The following is a 19,506-nucleotide window of genomic DNA, read 5'->3' on the forward strand; positions in this document are numbered from 1 at the left end:
TTAATAAGTGGGTGCTGTAGAGCATTCAGTTCAGTTCAGTTCAGTCGCTCAGTCGTGTCCGACTCCTTGTGACCGCATGAATCGCAGCACACCAGGCCTCCCTGTCCATCACCAACTCCCAGAGTTTACTCAAACTCATGTCCATTAGAACCACTTAAAAAAATTTTTTTTTTCTGGCAGAGTGGAAACAAAGTTGAGGGATTGGTAACTTAACTAGGATGAATCAGGGACACGCATCTCTAAGTGCTGACATAAGGATGGGAGCTCCGAGGACATCAAGGGGCTGGGGGGCGAGGAAGCAACATGACCACAAGCCCAGAGGGATAAAGCAGCCTGGTGCAGAGGAGAAATCGGGAAGCAGAGCAGAGAAACTCAGGGTCTTCATCAGAGCAGAAGTTTCAACCTCCTTCTCTGCCCACACGTCCTACTCAGGAAGCAGCCTGACCGACTCGGGTTTCCCCTGTTTCCCTCCTTCCTCCTCTGTTCTCTGATATTAGCAGTCATCGTCACGATCCTGGACAGCAACCAAAGGAAGAGGCAAACACAGCTTTAAACCCTGCGGGGAGAGTCAGTTCTTGGTTAACTGAGAGCAGAGAGCTCCATGAATAGTTTCAGTTTACTCATGAAGGGCAGGACCCAGGACCTTGGGCATCGGCCTTTATTTCAAGGACCAGTTCATATTTCCTTGCGTGTTTCCAAGGCAGAGAGGGCCTGTGGGCACCCTTGGCGTCGTTGTCACACGTGAGAGAGAGGGAGGGACCCACAGCATCTCGATAGGAGAGGCAGAGCGTGAGACGTGGGTCCTCCAGGTGACCTCGCGGCTGGAGTCTGCTGTTTCCAGGAAACGGCCTGTGACTGAAGCCACAGGAGCAGTCTCCTCTCAGCCCCCCACCCCCAGAGAACCTCTGGCTTCCACCTGACCAACCTTGACCCCCGGTGTGCAAATACTGGTCAGTGTGGGAAAGGCCTAGGGCATCGATTGCTTCCTCCTCGTCACCCCACTGCCCGCCCCCCACCCCCGGTGTCCGCGCTCCCAGAATGGGCCCTGCTTGTTTGGTTGGAGGAGGTCAGAGCCCTGATGAAGAATGAGAGGAATTCGATAAGTGGCAGCGGGGGGCCGTGTGGGGAGGGGGAAGGTCCGGAACGCGGGGAGGAGGGAGCACCAGCCCGCCACCTTGCCTTGTGCCCCCCGTCTCTCTGGGGCTTTGAGAGTGGCAGAAGGCCTGTCATTCTAAGTGTTTGGTGTTTCAAAAAATGATCTATGGAATATGGGGTCTTTTTCCCAAAGAGAAAAAATATTTTTGAGAGTATTGTTGTACCTCAAGGAGCTGGAACCAATGATGCAGGGTTGACTGTAATTAGTTAAAGGCCCCTGTTTGCTCCGGTCGTTTTTCTCCCCCAATATCGCTGTGAACCCCATCAGTCCATCTGAAGCTGTGAAGAACCCACTGAAGCCTGTGCTGGATTCCAGTCCTGATGTGCCTTTACATAGCTTGTGACTGTCTCCACCTCGCTATTGCAAGTCAACTGTACTTCAATAAACAAACAAACAAAAATTAAACAAAAGGAAAGAAAAGAAGGCCCTGAAGAGTACAAATGATGGAGGGAAGTGAGATGGGCTACGAACAGCAGTGTTGAAAACTGCATACTTTCATGGTCTCTCCTTGGATGGCCGCTGGGTTTGGGGTATATATAACACAAGTATTCTTTCAGATTCTTTTCCCTTAAAGGTTGTTATGAAATACTGAGTAGACTTCTCTGTGCTATACCTTAGGTCCTTGTTGGTAATCTATTTTCTACAAAGTCATGTGCGTATGTTAATCCCAACCTCCTAGCGGATCCCTCTCCCTTGATCTCTTTTCTTCTGGACACGTCTCCCTGTCCTCTGAGCAGTATTCTGGCTAGTCGAGATCCTTACCTCTATGGGAGAACACGGTCGAACTGGTTATCTCGTGGTCGAATGTCAGCAACTCACTCTGCTCAAATTAGCAACTCTGTTAGCCTCTGGAAATGGAATTCTGGAAGAAAAAATACAACTTAGTACACTATTCCAATAGGGGAGCCCTAGGCGTGATGATATCAGAGGAAGAAAGTATTTTTGGCTATGGGCCGCTTTCATTTCTCTTCAAATTGTTGTGTATATGCAGTCACCGACTCTAAATAGCTGGGCTTCCCTGGTGGCTCAGCGGGAAAGAATCTGCCTGCAATGCAGGAGAGGTGGGTTCGATCCTTGGGTCAGGAAGATCCCGTGGAGAAGAAGTAAATGGCAACCCACTCCAGTATTCTTGCCTGGAAAATCCCAAGGACAGAGGAGCCTGGAGGGCTACAGTCCAAGGGGGCGCCAAAGAGTCGGACACAATGGAGCAACTAAACAACAGCAACTCTTGAAAGGGGAGTGAAAGTGAAAGTCGCTCCGACGTGTCTGACTCTTTGCGACCCCGGAGTCCATGGGATTCTCTAGGCCAGAACACTGGCATGGGTGGCCTTTCCCTTCTCCAGGGGATCTTCTGAACCCAGGGATCAAATCCAGGTCTCTCATATTGCAGGCGGATTCTTTATCATCTGAGCCACAGGGGAAGCCCAAGAATACTGGAGTGGGTAGCCTATCCCTTCTCCAGCGAATCTTCCCGACCCAGGAATTGAACTGGAGTCTCCTGCACTGCAGTTGGGTTCTTTACCAACTGAGCTATCAGAAAAGCCCACAACAACTCCAACAACTCTTCATACCTACTTTATTGACGCTTATGTTCTGAGCAACTTATTATATAAACTTCCTTGAAAACACACCAGGATGTTTAACAGAATGGAGTCCTCAAGATGACATCACATTGGTCTAACTCTAAACCCTTGAATATCTTGGAAAGGATATCTCCTTTGGACTGACTTGGAATGTCCATGATGTAAAGCTGCTAAGCTGAAAACCAGTTGAGTTTCCTGGAATTAAATATGATTTGCCTTCCTGGTGTCTTATTAGCAATCTCCCAGCCCTCTTTGATACAGAATCTCAGTCTATAGATGAGGTGAATTGCTTTCTGGCTTTGAGCCCAGCAGAAGGAAGGAAGGTGGCACCTTTCTGATTAGGGGATGAAAAGTCTAAGGAGGTCCAGGAGCCTGTCTCCCCTCCCCCCACCCCAACTATTCTCTAAGAAAAAGACTAGGACCGGCATTGTCAGAGATGAACCACAATCTGTTTTCATCTCCCCAGACCTCCCCCCATCTTTTGTGATTCTTTTTAGAGAAAGAAAACTACCCTTCAAAAGCTCTGCCCCGTCAGTTTTCCCTGCCTACCATGTGTTAAGATGTGGTACATGTATGCAGTGGGATAGTACTCAGTCATTAAAAAGACCGGATCTGAGTCAGTTCTAGTGAGAGGGATGAACCCAGAGCCTGATACACAGGGTGAAGGAAGTCAGAAAGAGAAAAGCAAATACTGTATATTAACACATATATATGGAATCTAGAAAGGTGGTGCCCATTTGCAGGGAAGGAATGGAGATGTGGATGCAGAGAGTGGACACAGTCGGGGAGGGAGAGAGTGGGGTGAATGGAGAGAGCAGCACCAATATATACACATTACCATGTGTGAAATGGATAGGTGGTGAGAAGCTGCCATATAGCCCAGGGATCTTAGCTCGTTTCTTGGTGATGACCTCCAGGGTGGGATGGGGGGAGGGGAGGGAGACTCAAGGGGGAGGGGATATATGTTTAATCATAACTGATTTGATTTGTTGATGGCAGGAACCAACACAACATTGTAAAAATAAAAAACAAAAAAACAAAATCAACCCTACCAAAAAAAAATGTTAATAAGATACTCTTTCTTAGGATTGTCATGTTAGGACGTTGGTTAATAAAACATATGGTTAATGAAAACTTACAATTTTGATTTTTTTTTTAACTTGGGAGTAACACAAATATGGTTCTAATAGTTTTCTAAGACAGTCCCCAAATAGTCTCAGCATCAGTAAAGAATGTGAGCAGATCATATACTTTTCAGACTAAAAATACACTGAATATCTATTTGCTGGTGTTGAAGTCACACTGCTTGCTTGTTGTGAGAACACGGAAAGTATGTTTCCGAGACTGATAGTGACAGAGCAGTTACTGATGTATTTTAGATGCTTTCCAACTGTCTGTAATTTGTCCTTGTTAAAGAGATGTGGCCACTGGAATTCCTTTGGTGATGATGCTGTAGCGGAGGTGTAATATGCGTTCAGAGCTCTGCATGAAAAGCACATGTATGGGCATTGCTGGTGGCTCAGTGGTAATGACTCCGCCTGCTGATGCAGGAGACACGGGCTGGGTCCCCGATCCGGGAAGATCACACGCCGAGGAGCAGCTAAGCCTCATCACAGCCGCGGAGCCTGTGCTCTCGAGCCCGGGAGCCGCGACTGCTGAGTCGGACTTGCTGAGTGCTGCAAGCGCGGAGCCCAGGTACTACAGCTACTGAAGCCGTGTGTCCCAGAGCCCCTGCTCTGCAAGGAGCAGCCGCTGCCACGAGAAGCTGACGCCCCGGCGACCAGAGTGTCGCCCCTGCTCACCGCGACTAGAGAAAGCCTGTGTGCAGCAAGGAAGACTGCACACAGCCAAAACCAAATAAACAAGTACATGAAATCATTCACGGCTTCCCTGGTGGCTCAGTTGGTAAGGAATCCGCCTGCAGTGCGGGAGACCCTGGTTCAATTCCTGGGTCGGGAAGATTCACTGGAGAAGGGATAGGCTACCCACTCCAGTCTTCTTGGGCTTGCCCGGTGGCTCAGCTGGTAAAGAATCCACCTGCAATGCAGGAGACCTGAGTTTGATCCCTGGGTTCGGAAGATCCCCTGGACGAAGGGAAAGGCTATCCACTCCAGTATTCTGGCCTGGAGAATTCCATGGACTGTATATCCGTGGGGGGTCACAAAAATAAATAAACAAATACGTAAAAGTATTTTCTTAAGTATATGGCAAATAAGCTGTTTCCATGTAATATTAAGACTGTCTAAGAGTTAAAGTAATTATGCTCATTATAAAAATCGGGGGAAACTTTGGAAAGTGTGAAGAAGAAAATAAATATCACTCACGATCTCACTGCCCATTTATAACACTGCTAACTTTTAAATATACACATGGATACATGAATATGTAACTATATCACATACATACGTGTAAACAAGGACAATAGAAGTGCTTTGGTAATTTTATTGCATATACAATTTTGTGTACTTCTACTGACATAATGCTCCGAGCACTGTCTCCTGTCAGTACAGAACTTTTATAAACAGTTTTAAGGGTCTGGTGGTAAAGCACTTCGTGGGCACAGCATAAAGTTTCTCTCAGGATCATATAAGAAGGCTGTTTTCAATTTTTCACTATTATAAACAAGCTACAATGAGCATCCTTGTCCCAAGCATGTAGATTTTGTGAGGATGAAAAGGGACGATCCATGTAAAGTTTCAAATATAATCGTGATAAACATTCAAAATGTTATCCTTTCCAACTCTCTGGTTTCACCTACTTTTCTCCTTCTCTAATTTTAATGCATTTTCCCCCTAAGCAGTGACATTTTATTTTCTTGGGCTTCAAAATCACTGCAGATGATGACTGCAGTCATGAAATGAAAAGACACATGCTCCTTGGAAGAAAAACTGTGACAAACCTAGCGTGTGTGCTTGCTAACTTGCTTCAGTTATGTCTGACTCTTTGCAACCCCATGGACTGTAGCCCACCAGGCTCCTTTGTCCGTGGGATTCCGCAGGCAAGAATCCTGGAGTGGGGTACCATGCCCTCCTCCAGGGGCCAGGGACTGAACCCGCGTCTTATGGGACTCCTGCATTGCAGGTTGATTCTTTTCCACTCAGCCATCAGGGAAGCTCAATATTCATGTACCTGCATGTAGATCTGAAAGTCAACAATATTCTAAATGGCTAATAGGTTCATGAGTGATATTTATTTTCTTTTTCACACTTTTCAAGGTTTCCCCCAGTTTTTACAATGAGCCTAATTCCTTTATCAGGTAGTCAAAATAGCTCATGGAAATAGCTTATTCACCATATGCTTTTCATGCATATCTCTGAACACCTATTCTTCCCCTGTTATGACACTGTCATCAGCGGAATTCAGCAGTTCCCTTAGAGATTTTGTGCTCAGCTGTCCTACCCATATGAGCCAATCTCCTTGAGTCTGTGCGGTGTTTCAGATCTAGATCTGACTTTCCATTCATCTTTGCAGCTTTGGCCACCTTCCTGCCCAAAGCCCTGGCCCTGGGGCTGAGTCCCTCCGCCTCTTTCCAGCCCACCATTACCAGCCTCCTTCCTGTATCTTCAGCCAGTGCTGCTGAGTGCTTAGACTGCTCATGACCAAGCCAGGACAAAACGACAGCCCCTGGTGTCCTTCTGGCTGGTTTGTGGCTATGAGGAGGAGCAGCAGCCGCTGGCAGAAAACATGTTAAATAGCCCTGCCTCCTATGGGAATCACAGAGGTAAGCGTTCTCACCCCTTTTAGCCACCTTTCACATTTGATTGATTTTTTTTCGATTGGTTGTTTGCCTGACCTGATCAGAGAGTTTGGGCAGTTTCTGTTGACACTTTATTTCACTTTGGGTAAAGTTTAAACATGACTTATCACAACTCTGACACATCTGGAAGGCCACGTTTTGCCCTCCTCCTGTTTTTTACCTCTTTCAGTTATGAGAACGTACGGTAAAAAAAAATAAATAAAGCATTATATATATGTAGATATTACTTTGCATCTATTTGCAGAAAGGTCTTAGAGATTCCAGGTTATATTCACAGCTAGGTAATCCTTTTTTTGCTCGACAGCTAAAACTTTCATATTTATTTCATTTCCCACAGGTGAAAAAGCATCCTTTTCTTGGTGAAGCACCACTGTGGGATTGCAAAGTCCCAGGACCAAGACATTTTAACTTTTTATTTTGTATTGGGGTATAGCCGATTCACAAACAAAGTTGTGATCATTTCAGGTGAAGAGTGACTGGACTCAGCCATACATACACCTGTATCCATTCTCCCTCAAACTCCTCCCCCATCCAGTCTGCCCCATAACATTGCGCAGAGTCCCCTGTGCCCTACACGAGGTGGTTGCCGGTTATCCATTTTAAATACAGCAGTGTGTACCTGTCCAGGACTTTCATGCGTCTCTTTCCAGTGAAGTGGCTGAAGGTCTGGAGCTGAAGTTGCAAACACCATAGCATCCTTCACTCTCAAGTGCAGGTTGATAAAGGTCCTAAAGGCCCTCTGGGTCAGTCTTCTGCGGCATGTGGAGATCCCGGCTACAGACCTTTGAGTGGGAGGCACAGGTCTCCGTGCCTGTCTAGCAAAGCTCACTGGGGGCTTAGTCTCTAATTAGAACCCCTCTCTCACACTAAATGGGATATTATCTCCTCTTCTACTTTTCCCTGCTTGTTCAATGCCAGTTATGTGCCAGGCGAGCTCCCGGGCTCATGGGCTGTCAAGTCAAGTAAATCTCAGGATTTGTCCTTTTTTCTCGTTTAACGTTTAGTGTGCACGGTATTAGTTGCTCAGTCATGTCCGACTCTTTGCGACCCTGTGGACTGTAGCCCGCCAAGCCCCAGTCCACGGGATTCTCCAGGCAAGAATACTGGAGTGGGTTGCTATTTCCTTCTCCAGGGGAGCTTCCCAACCCAGGGATCAAACCCAGGTCTCCTGCATTGCAGGCAGATTCTTTACCATCTGAGCCACCAGGGAACCCCCCCCCCCCACCCCGCCCCGGCTAATAAATAAATAAGTAAATGGTTTTTTAAAAATATTTTTTTAATTGGAGTATAACTGCTTTACAACATGGTGTTACTTTCTGCGGTACAACACTGTCAATCAGCTATATGTATGCCTATATCCCGTCCCTCTTGAGCCTCCCCTCCCCCACCCCACCCAGGTCATCCCAGAGCGCTGAGCTGATCCCCCCCGTGTATAAGGCAGCCTCCCGCCAGCCATCTGTTTCCCAGACAGTGATGCATATGTCAGCGCCATTCTCTCGGTCCTTCCCGCCCTCTCGGGATCTGTCTTAAAGACTGAGCGGAGCGGAGCAAGGAAAACGGCAGAGAGCACGATGCACAGCGTTCCCGGGGGACGCAGGTGGTCCTGGGGGACGCAGGTGGACGAGGGCTCAGGGCCGCTCGGGCCGGTGAGGCAAGGCCCGCCGGTGATGTGACCTCAGCAGGGAGCCTGGAGCGGGGGTGAGACTCCATCAGGCGGAGGAAGCGGCGGCGCACGTCAGGTAGGACAGAAACATCATCGGCCCGGCCCAGAGGCGTCCACCGCAAAGCACGCCGGCACGGAGCAGCGTGAGGAGGGCTCGGCGGCTCTGGGAAGGTGGGCTGGAGCGAGGTCGGCGCGGACCCTGGGCGCTGTGCCGATGGGCTTGGAATCTAGGCCGCGGAGAAGAGGGGAGCCATGCACGTGAGGACTGTATGGGCATTTCAGCATCGCAGAAGCAGGATAACCGGCAACCTGGGGCTGAGTCAGCACTGAATTCAGGAAACGCTTAGAGGCCCGGGAACCATATTCAATATCTGGTAATAATCTACAATCATCTTGTGATGATCTACCATGGAAAAGAATCTGAAAAGAATACTCTTCATATATATGATATATATGACATACATAATATATAATGGGATCCCTTTGCTGCACTCCTGAATCTAACCTAACTTGGTGCATCAATGAGGCTTCAGCAAAAATCAATATAGAAAAAAAATTAAAAAAGACCTGTTTGGAGACAGGATCACAGCGCAGACTGCCTGTTGTGACGGAAGGAGCTGAGCGCGCGGCCCTGGAGTCCGTGGTGCCCCGAGCGCCCTTCTCCCGCTTCTGCAGGAGCCCCCTCCTCTCTGGCGCTCACTCAGCGCATCACAGACCCCGGGCGCTCCAGTGCCTTCACCGTCCCATTGGCTCCTTAAAGACACAGCGGTTTGCTGGGGCCCCTCTGTTTTTAATTTAAAATCTTATTTATTGATTGGCTGGGCTGGGTCTCTGTCGCTGCCCGGTCTTTCCTCAGGGGCTGCCCTCCGGTCTCCAGGGCTTCTCACTGCGGTGCTTCTCTTGTTTCGGAGCGTGGGCTCCAGGCACTTGGGCTTCAGACGTTGCGGCCCCCCGGCTCAGAGGATAGGCTCAGGAGCTGTGGTGCCCGGGCTTGGCTGCTCCTCTGCACGTGGGTCTTCCTGGGCCGGGGACTGAAGCCGTGTTTCCCGCACTGGAGGGTGGATTCCTCACCACCCAGCTACTTAGGAAGCCCTGGGGAAGTGGGATGTTAGTCCCTCAGTCGGGTCTGATTCTTTGAGATCCCATGGACTGTGTCCCACCAGGCTCCTCTGTCCACGGGACCCTCCAGGCTCTAGGATGCTGTGGTGGGTTGCCATGCCCTTCTCCAGGGGAATCTTCCCAACCCAGGGACCAAACCTGGGTCTCCCACACTGCAGGCAGATTCTTTACCGTCTGGGCCACCGGGGAAGCTCTGGGAAGCCCTGGGGCCCCTCTTAAATGTGGTCCCCAGAGTCAGAAAGATGCAAGGAAAGATAAAACCAGCAGGGGCTGTAGTCTCCTGTTAATAAACAGGAAATTTCTTCCCCTTTCAATATCGCATCTTGTCCCTCCCTCTCTCCTGCTCAGGGAGAACCTTCCTCCCCAAGTCTCTGTCCATTCGTTAACACAATCTGTTATACGGAGCACACATTCGCTTAAAAGTGGATAAGGTAATTTTTGAAGATTCATTTGTCTGCTCAGTAAAAAATTTATATTTATAAACCTGCCAGGCATCATAAACATTATAATTAAACACTGGGTACCAGACCCACTGCTGGATCCATGGGGGTGTAGTGATGGGTAAAGCCTGGGATTTGCCTTTAAATGTGTCTAAATACCTAAATATATATAAAATATATAAATATATCTAAGTATCTAAACATGTGTGTGTGTCCTATTCTCTGTGACCACATAGACTATAGCCCGCCAGGCACCTCTGTTTATGGAATTTTCCAGGTAAGAGTACTGGAGCAGGTTGCCATTTCTTCCTCAAGGGGATCTTCCTGACCCAGGGATCGAACCCATGTCTCTTGTGTCTCCTGCACTGGCAGGCGGGTTCTTTACCACTGTGCCACCTGGGAAGTCCCCATCTGAATATATAAAAATGTTTCAAAATAAATAAAAGATGTCTAGAACAAGCGTTCCACTAACATAGAACCTACAGTTTAGAAGGCAAAGAATGACAGCCAGCCCTTCACCGGTGCTGTAATGGTAACACGGGACATGCATTGATTGGGTAATTTCTCCCTGCAGGTACCCTTCTAAGCGCTTGACACAAATTAACTCACTTGGTCCTCATAATAACCCTGTGAGGTGGAGACTGAGGCACAGCTGCTGAAGGTCACACAACTAAGAATAACAGGGAGCTAGCATTTAAACCGGAGAAGGCAATGGCAGCTCACTCCAGTACTCTTGCCTGGAAAATCCCATGGATAGAGGAGCCTGGTAGGCTGCAGTCCATGGGGTCGCGAGGAGTTGGACACGACTGAGCAACTTCCCTTTCACTTCACTTTCATGCATTGGAGAGGGAAATGGCAACCCACTCCAGTGTTCTTGCCTGGAGAATCCCAGGGACGCGGGAGCCTGGTGGGCTGCCATCTATGGGGTCGCACAGAGTCAGACACGACTGAAGCGACTCAGCAGCAGCAGCAGCATTTAAATAGAAGGATTTTGCCTCCTGGGCCTGCACCCTTGACCCACGTGTTGTGCTGGTTGTTCAGTCACTAGTTGTGTCCAGCTCTTTTTGACCTCATGGACCGCAACATGCCAGGCTCCCCTGTCCTCCACTATCTCCCAGAATTTGCTCAATTTCGTGTCCATTGAGCCAGTGATGCCATCCATCCATCTCATCCTCTGTCGTCCCCTTCTCCTCTTGCCCTCAATCTTGGCCAGCATCAGTGTCTTTTTCCAATGAGTTGGTTCTTTGCATCAGGTGGCCAAAGTATTGGACTTCAGGTTCAGTGTCAGTCCTCCCAATGAATAGTCAGGGTTGGTCTCCTTTAGGATTGACTGGTTTGATCTCCTTGCTGTCCAAGGGACTCTCAAGAGTCTTCTCCAGCACCACAATTTGAGAGCATCAATTCTTCAGCACTCAGCCTTCTTTATGGTCCAACTCTCATACCTGTACATGACTACAGGAAAAACCACAGCTTTGACTATACAAACCTGTGTTGCAATATCTTGCAAATTACTAAAATAAAAGGCAGGGAGAGAGAGAGAAAAGTGATGAGAGAGAAAGCCCAGACTGCTGTGCCTGGCAAAGGAGGCCTGTCTGGATCCCACTGCGAATGAGTCATCCCTGGCGTGGGTTTCTCTTGGGCACACTTCCGGGCTCAGGGGAGGGAGGCGGGCACAGCTGCCTTAGTTCAAGCCCTGCCCGCTGCCCCCTGTAACTTCCAGTGGGAGGACTCACACTCGACCGGACCTTGGTGTGAAAGCAATCATGCTCTAGGCGTTTTGCTTTTAGCATGTGACAATGAAAAAAAATCGATGGATTATAATTATAGGACCTTGAAGTTGAGCATCGCCCAGACTGTAATGAAAATTCGTTTATGGTGTGACAGCCGCAGGTTAACAGTTCATCTCTCCCCAGACAGCACGGCGGTTTATCATGTTGCTGGTTTAGTGCCTCTTATGGAAGGGACCACATCACGTGCCAGGTTGCCACAGTGATTAAAAGCCTGGTTTTATAATACGGGAAAATCAATTTCATTGACTCCTTGCGTTGGCTTAATGAGGTTAGATCAGCAAACTGAGCTTGGGAAACAGTTGTTGGCCAACAGCTTCCGAGTGCTGACAGAGGGCTCTCGAAAGGTTGAACTCGGAGTGAAAACTCAGCACTTTGCCTGCAGGTGTGTGGGAAGAACCTGGTTTGGTTTGGGAACTGGCTTTCAAGAGGGCAGGGCAAGAGCTCTCGGGGCCTTCCCGGGAGGTTCAGGGGTTAAGACTCCTGGCTTCCAACAAGGGGAGCGAGGGTTCGATCCCTGGTCGGTGAACTAAGATCCCACATATCACACAGCATGGCCAAAGAAAAAGAGGGCAAGAGTTCTAAAATGCAGCTGAACCTGCAGAGAGCTTTTGCCCCTTAGTAGAGCAGGGGCAAATAAATGAAACAAAACAAAAACACACTTTAAAGAAAGCGTCCTTTAAAGCTGGCAGTCCCTGTCATTTCCCCATGCGACGTTGGCTTTAAATTTTAGGAGAAGGTGGTGGGCAGCAACGCATAGAAGGAAGTGGATGACCGAACACCATGTGACCTTGCTGAAGAAAGCATCTTGCTTCTTTCCGACTGATGCGTGTTGGGGTGTGGGGGGATGCTCTGTCACAGCAGGCAGTGACTCCCTGCCTTCTGCGCTCTGAGATACTGCGAGAGCCTGCTGCATCACTTGAGCTGGGTTCATGGCCAGGGAAAAGCATTAAAAGTCCCCTCCGCCCTTGTACCCTGGTTTAGCTCTGACTGAGAAGATCCCTCTGAATATCCCTCAAGCATCGGGCTTTCTTGGTGGCTTGGTGGGAAAGAATCCACCTGCCAATGCAGGAGATGCCCATTCGATTCCTGGTCCGGGAAGATCCCCTGGAGAAGAGGATGACAACCCATTCCAGCATTCTTGCCTGGAGAACCGTGATGCCTGGTGGGCTACAGTCCATGGGATCACAAAGAGTCTGAAATGACTTAGCGACTGAACGACAACAATTTGCCAGCGGGGACAGACCGTCGGGAACTTCCTCTCCTTTGGGTGAAGCCTTCTGCCTGAACGTCGCATGAAGCTGTTTCACGTGCCTCCCTGGATGTGCAGAGTTAATGAGAACGCTGTGGTCTAGAGACTAAAGTCACCACCGGAGTCTGTGCCGAGGCTGCTGGGGCAGAGAAAAGCGGCGTTGGCGAGAAGCTTCGGGTGATGTCCATTTCATGCTTTCTCTATTTCAGAGCCAACCGTGCCTGGCCTTTTGGAATGCAGCTGTCATCCCTGAGGAAACTACGGCTGAGAACTGTGAAGACTTTCTGCCTCGCTGCACCTGTTCTATGTTTCGTTTCGTGTTTCTAACTGTCCTTTTGGTTAAAAACACGTCGTCTTACCAGAAAAAAAAAAAAACAACCCATAGGTTTTAGTTCTTATTTCAGAAGATAGACGTTTCTTGACCTCTAAGCCGAAGGGGGACCACAGAGATAAGGAAGCACTTTATAACAGGGGTCACAATGCCCTGTTGGCTGAACTGATTCAGTCAGGGCTGTAAGGATATGGTGCAAACAACCCTCAGATATTTTTTAATCTTTTAGTGTAAAATAGAAACACTAGCTGATTCACTTCATTGTACAGCAGAAACTAACATTGTATAGCATTTTACTCTAATAGAAAAAAAAAAGAATAAACCGAGTTTCAGGAAACAAACAAAAAAAACACTGATACAGAAACTCCCATGAAACAAATGTTTATCATATTATTATAAAGCTAACATCCTTCTAACCATCACTCAAGTTAGGAAATGGAGCTCAGACAGACATCCCGGACGTCCCTTCCTATGTCTTGACCTCCTTCTCTCCCCAAACTAACCATCTTCTTTGCTTTCATAGGAATAAATCCCAAACTTTAATGAATTAAAATAATGAACATTTATTTCTTATTCATTTGTTGTTCAGTCAGTTCAGTTGCTCAGTTGTGTCCTACTCTTTGTGACCCCATGGACCGTAGCACGCCAGGCCTCCCTGTCCATCATCAGCTCCCAGAGCCTACTCAAACTCATGTCCATCGAGTCGGTGATGCCATCCAGCCATCTCATCCTCTGTCGTCCCCTTCTCCTCCTGCCCCCAATCCCTCCCAGCATCAGGGTCTTTTCCAATGAGTCAGCTCTTTGCATCAGGTGGCCAAAGTATTGGAGCTTCAGCTTCAGCATCAGTCCTTCCAATGAATATTCAAGGTTGATTTCCTTTAGGAATTATTGGTTTGATCGCCTTGCAGCCCAAGGGACTCTCAAGAGTCGTCTCCAGCACCGTAATTCAAAAGCATCACTTCTTCGGCGCTCAGCTGTATGGTCCACTCTCACATCCGTACATGACCACTGGAAAACCCATAGCTTTGACTACACAGACCTTTATCAGCTAAGTGATGTCTATCACTGTCACTAGAAGCTGCTCCCTTGTCTTTGTACGTTTATTCTGGGACCCAGACTGACAGAACTTTCCGGAATGTTACCATGAGGTGGGCAGAAGACACAGTGTGTTTGGGGGAGAGGCACATGGCCTCAGTCTTTTCCATGACTGACCGTTGCCGGTCAGGAGGCCCTATTCAACCTGAGCCCAGGAAATGTAATCCCACCTTGCGCCCAGGAGGGGGCGCCGGGGAGGGAGCAGGACCAGTTGGAGCAAACGCCACTCAAGTGGACTGGACTCAGGGTCATTTGCTGGTTCTACCAGGGGCTAGCCATGTGCTTCGGGCAAGCAGCTTTTTAAATCGTTGCTCATTTATCAAATGAGGGACATTTGTAAGGTTCCTGTGAGGATGAAATGAAGTAACGCTTTAAAGTCTTAAGACAGTGCCTGGCAAACATAAGCTTAACTCAGGAGCTTATTATGAAACCTGTTTAAACATCCCATGGACAAAGGAGCCTGGCGGGCTGGCGTCCATGGGGTCGCAAAAGAGTTGGACATGATTTAGCGACTGAACAGCCGTTCGGTTAAGATGTTCAAGATCGAGAGAGGCTCCCTCCAGGCTCTGAGGCGGGGCGGGGGACAGGATGGGAGGGCCGTGGTGGCTCAGGCTTCCCTAACCCCGTGGGTGAACACGGAGGAACACGGCCATGGGCCAACTCTGGAAGCACCTTGGAGTCTGTCTGTCTTCTACTTCGTGACCTGCTTGAGGCGGGGATGGAGGGAGAGGCAAAATGGAGAGACAAGACACCTCCATGGCGAGGTTCCTCTGGGGTTTCTCTTTTGTTGTTATTGCTTCAGGATGTTGATCTTTCCCCTCCTTTTTTTTGGATGACAAGCAAGTGATTCATGTTCAGGGGAGGGGGCCCATCCCCGCCTTCACTGACGGCAAAACTGTCAAAAAGCCCATCCCTGTAAACACTAACCTGGCAGAGGAGACCAAGCCTCCATATGGAAAATCAAAGTGAGTTATCTGGCAGGGAGTTGCAAAGATGGTTTGAATCAGAGGCAGAGACAGCCCGTGGATATTGGGGTGGGGGCTCAGGGCGGGGGGCTGTCTGCACCCTTGTGCCAAGATGGCTGGGAACCTGGGCCAGTGAGTTTCCACTCGCTGGGGAAGGCAGGCCCTGTCTGCCCTGGAAGCCAGATCACGGCAGGTCTCTGGTTTAGATTCGGCTCATCGGAGGGTCCTCCGAGCTAATTGGGGGTGGGGGAGAAAGCCAGGCTGTGTTTTCTTTCCTGCTTAATAACAACAAGGGGAATTGCGCACAGCTCTGGACTTTATTAGCGGGGGAATTTGACATTGTTTTGTTGGACAGAGGCTGGTCCAGGGAGCTAATCTCTCACACCTGTTTGGCCTTGTTAAGGATCCAAGGGGCCCTGGCCTGCTAGCTGTTGGTTACCGCGGAGACAGATAGGAGGGAAGGAATGGAGGGGAGCAGGGATGGGGATTTCCCTCCTCAGTCCTAATTCTAGCAGTCTAGAGCTGAAGAGGGTACATATGCCAGCAGAGAGTTAATAGGTGGGATGTTCGCATCTGGATTAGATCCACCCAGCACGATCCTTTCCCTAAATACTTACTAAGCATCTACACAATGTGCAAGGTACTGTCCTGTGCTAGCAGCCAGCCAGGCAGGCAGAGCGCCTACCCTTTGGGAATGGACATGCGGGGCATCGCATGGGCCTGGCGGGCTACTGTCCATGGGGTCACAGAGAGTCAGACACGACTAAGCCCAAGGAGCAGCCTCCCAAGAAAGGCTTCCCTGGTGGCTCAGATGGTAAAGAACTTGCCTGCAATACAGGAGATGCTGGTTCCATCCCTGGGTCGGGAAGATGCCCCAGAGAAGGGAATGGATACCCACACCAGTATTCTTGCCTGGAGAATCCCATGGACAGGGGAGCCTGGTGGGCTACAGTCCATGGGGTCACAGGGTCAGACATGACTGAAGTGACTGAGCATACACACACATTCCCCCTTGCTTTTTTGTTTGGCTTTAAAAATGGTTTATAAGCTCTTACTTGCAAATAGGGTTATATAAATAAAAACGATAATTGATAATCACTAATTCTTTTAAGAATCACTGAATTTTTTGTTGAGTAAATGAAGTATTAGGACATTTTCTACAATGGAAGGTCAGGGTTTCTTTCGAATTTATAGGTAGAGGTTTGTCTTCTATGTTACATTCTTCTTTCAAATATGTTAATCACTCCCAACCATGCATGTATTATTATTAGAATCCCCCTTCTTGTTTCAAGGGTGCTGGCGAAGGAGGAGCCCATTAATGCCGGTTGACTGGTCCAGGGAATAATAAACAGATGCTGATTCTCAGGGATAGCGGAAGAAGGTGTCCACACAGTGATCAATCTCTTGAGGTGACCGGATTTGTGTCTTAGCAGGGCCAGCTGAGTGGAGCACCAGACCAACTGCAAGATGAAAAGGGGAGGCCTGGCCCCACAGGGGACATGACCCCTCCCTTCTTGGACATGACCGACGTCTGGATCGGCCCCCCCTTTCCCCTGGGTGGGGATGGCTCCGCTCTCCGCTCTGGAGGAACCCAGGCCGCTCACCTGAGCCTGCTCCTCTGTGTGCTGGTGGCGCGGGTGCTCCCCTCGCCTGCAGGACCAAAGGGCTGCCCCAGGGGACGGGCAGCGGTCAGGGGCAGGGCTGGCAAATGGGAGGACAAGCAGGTCCGGAGCAACGAAGCAGGTGCTCAAGAACCCATGGTGGGGGGCAGGAGGCAGGAAGAGGCTGGACTACATAGAGAGGTGGCCCCAAGCCCCTGGGAAATGCTCCTTCCGACCTAACTTATAACACACGCGTTCAAAGGCAAAATTACCAAGCATTTTAAGACAGCCTCTGCAGAGCATTACACCCCAAGCAGCAGCCCTTGGGGTCCCCTTAGGCGATTGCGCGGGTTGCATGCCTGGGGAGCCAGCCCTGATTTTTTGCTCTGTCACTTCCAAGCAGTGAAAGCTTGAGAATGTTACCTGGCCTCTTGAAGCAAGAATCTCTTCATGGATGAAGTCGTGATTGATGAGAGAACTTATCTCAAAGGGAGGTTGTGAAACATTTAAAATGAAAATGTATTTGAAGGGCTCAGGGCAGTGTGTGGCGCTTAACAAGCACTCGTGGCCATTATTATGGTTATAGACTCACCTGCTTGCTCTCCTATAGCGCGGTCTGTGGTTGCCGTTCTGTTCTGTTTTTCCCACCTGCCGGTGGTTCTACTGAAAGGTCCTTAGTCTTTCATCTGTGCTTTTGTTGCCAATGGCAACACAATTTCAAGGTCTCTGATTTCAGGGTGTTCAGCCAAGCTTCAGGCTTCCCTGGTGGCTCAATGGTAAAGAATCTGCCTGCAGTGCAGGAGACCTGGGTTTGATCCCTGGGTCGGGAATGATCCCCTGGAGAAGAAAATGGCAACCTACTCCAGTTGCCTGGAAAATCCCATGGACAGAGGAGCCTGGTGGGCTACAGTCCACGGGGTCACAAAGAGTTGGACGTGACTGAGGACTAATGCACTTCACTTTCAGGAGACCTACAGGGAAGATTACGGAACCCTCTGCCCCCGACCCTACACTCTCTGATATATACACACATACACAGAGCACTCACACACACACAAACAGAGAATAACAGACACACACACACAACACATCCGTAGACACACACAAGTACACACAGCACCCTCAGTAATATTAATTGTTAGGGTGGAGTTTTTAAAAAAGTTCAAGGAGACTAGGATGACGCTTTCAGGGTCCCCATGAGCAGACAGCTGTTCTAACCATAAGTGGCATGCTGTCCCTATGGAAGCTTGACCTTGGGTTGGAATTATATTTTTCTATTTCAGATAGGATTTTGCTTTAAAAAAAAAATAGAAAGGGTTCTGCGATTAAAAACAAACAAACAAACAAAAAGTGCAAGCCAGAGCTCTGCTGTGTGGCGCTGTAGGAACTGGACCCTGCATCCACCTGTCTGCTGGGCTGGATGGATTCTCGGGTCAGGAGGTTGCCCACCCCAGGGAACGCCAGCCGCTCTACGTGGGCTGACGGTCAGATCCAAAGCTGGACTCGGAGGTCTCGGGCTCTTGTCTGAGGAGATGCAGAAAGGAGGTGTGGCTGAGTCGACAGCAGGGCTTCCAGGTTCCTAAGCGCCTTCCTTTCCCGCTGCGCTGCCTGCTTGCTGACACCTTCAAGGACTCGGCTCTGTGGCGGAGCTGCTCCCAAGCGGTGTTCTGATCCTCGCCTGAGGAGCTCTGAGCTGGGCATCGGAAGACCTGTGTTCTTAGGGTCTCATCTTAGCCACCCGCGGTTGCGTGACACACGGGAACTACATATGCCTTCTGAGCCTTGACATGCTCCTCCGTTAGGTGGAACATTGCAAAATAGTAAGGAAGTGATGAGCTCATTCACTTTTGTTTCTGATGTAACTTATTTAATTGTAAGTTTGTAGAATTTGACTTTTAATAGCAGCTATGTTTAACGAGGGCTTCCTGGATAGCTCCGTTGGTAAAGAATCTGCCTGCAGTGCAGGACACCCTGGTTCAATCCGTGGGTCAGGAAGATCCCCTGGAGAAGGGATAGGCTACCCACTCTAGTAGTCTTGGGCTTCCCTTGTGGCTCAGCTGTTAGAGAATCTGCCTGTAATGTGGGAGACCTGGGTTGGGAAGATCCCTTGGAGAAGGGAAAGGCTACCCACTCCAGTATTCTGGCCTGGAGAATTCCACGGACCGTACAGTTAATGGGGTCACAAAGAGTCGGACACCACTGAGTGGCTTTCACTTTCACGTTTAACAACCGCCTTACAGGACTCACAGCGATTTAACAGTTGGTCCCCACGAGTGGGTATCGGCTGGCTCCTGCATGTGACTGCATGCTTTTCTCTTCCTGGTGAATCTGGAATTTTTCAACATTCCAAAAGCATTACTTAAATGTACTAGATGCTAGGAATTCAGATGTATGGTTCCTGTTCTCATGGAGTTTATAGTCTTCTTGAAAAAGCAAATGCACAGAGCAGTGGTTTAGAGCCGTTTTCCAAGTGTGCACTTCTAAAACTTCTAATTATTTTTTATTTATATTGGGGAATAGTTGATTTACAATGTTGTGTTAGTTTCAGGTGTAGAGCAAAGTGGTTCAGATATACATGTACATGACTACAAGGAGACTGAACCAGTCAATCCTAAAGGAAATCAACCCTGAATATTCATTGGAAGGACTGATGCTGAAGCTGAAGCTCCAATACTTTGGCCACCTGATGCGAAGAGCTGACTCATTGGAAAAGACCCTGATGCTGGGAAAGACTGAAGGCAGGAGGAGAAGGGGATG

Source organism: Cervus elaphus, chromosome 5, assembly GCF_910594005.1.
Source record: "Cervus elaphus chromosome 5, mCerEla1.1, whole genome shotgun sequence".
NCBI classification, from domain to species: Eukaryota; Metazoa; Chordata; class Mammalia; order Artiodactyla; family Cervidae; genus Cervus; species Cervus elaphus.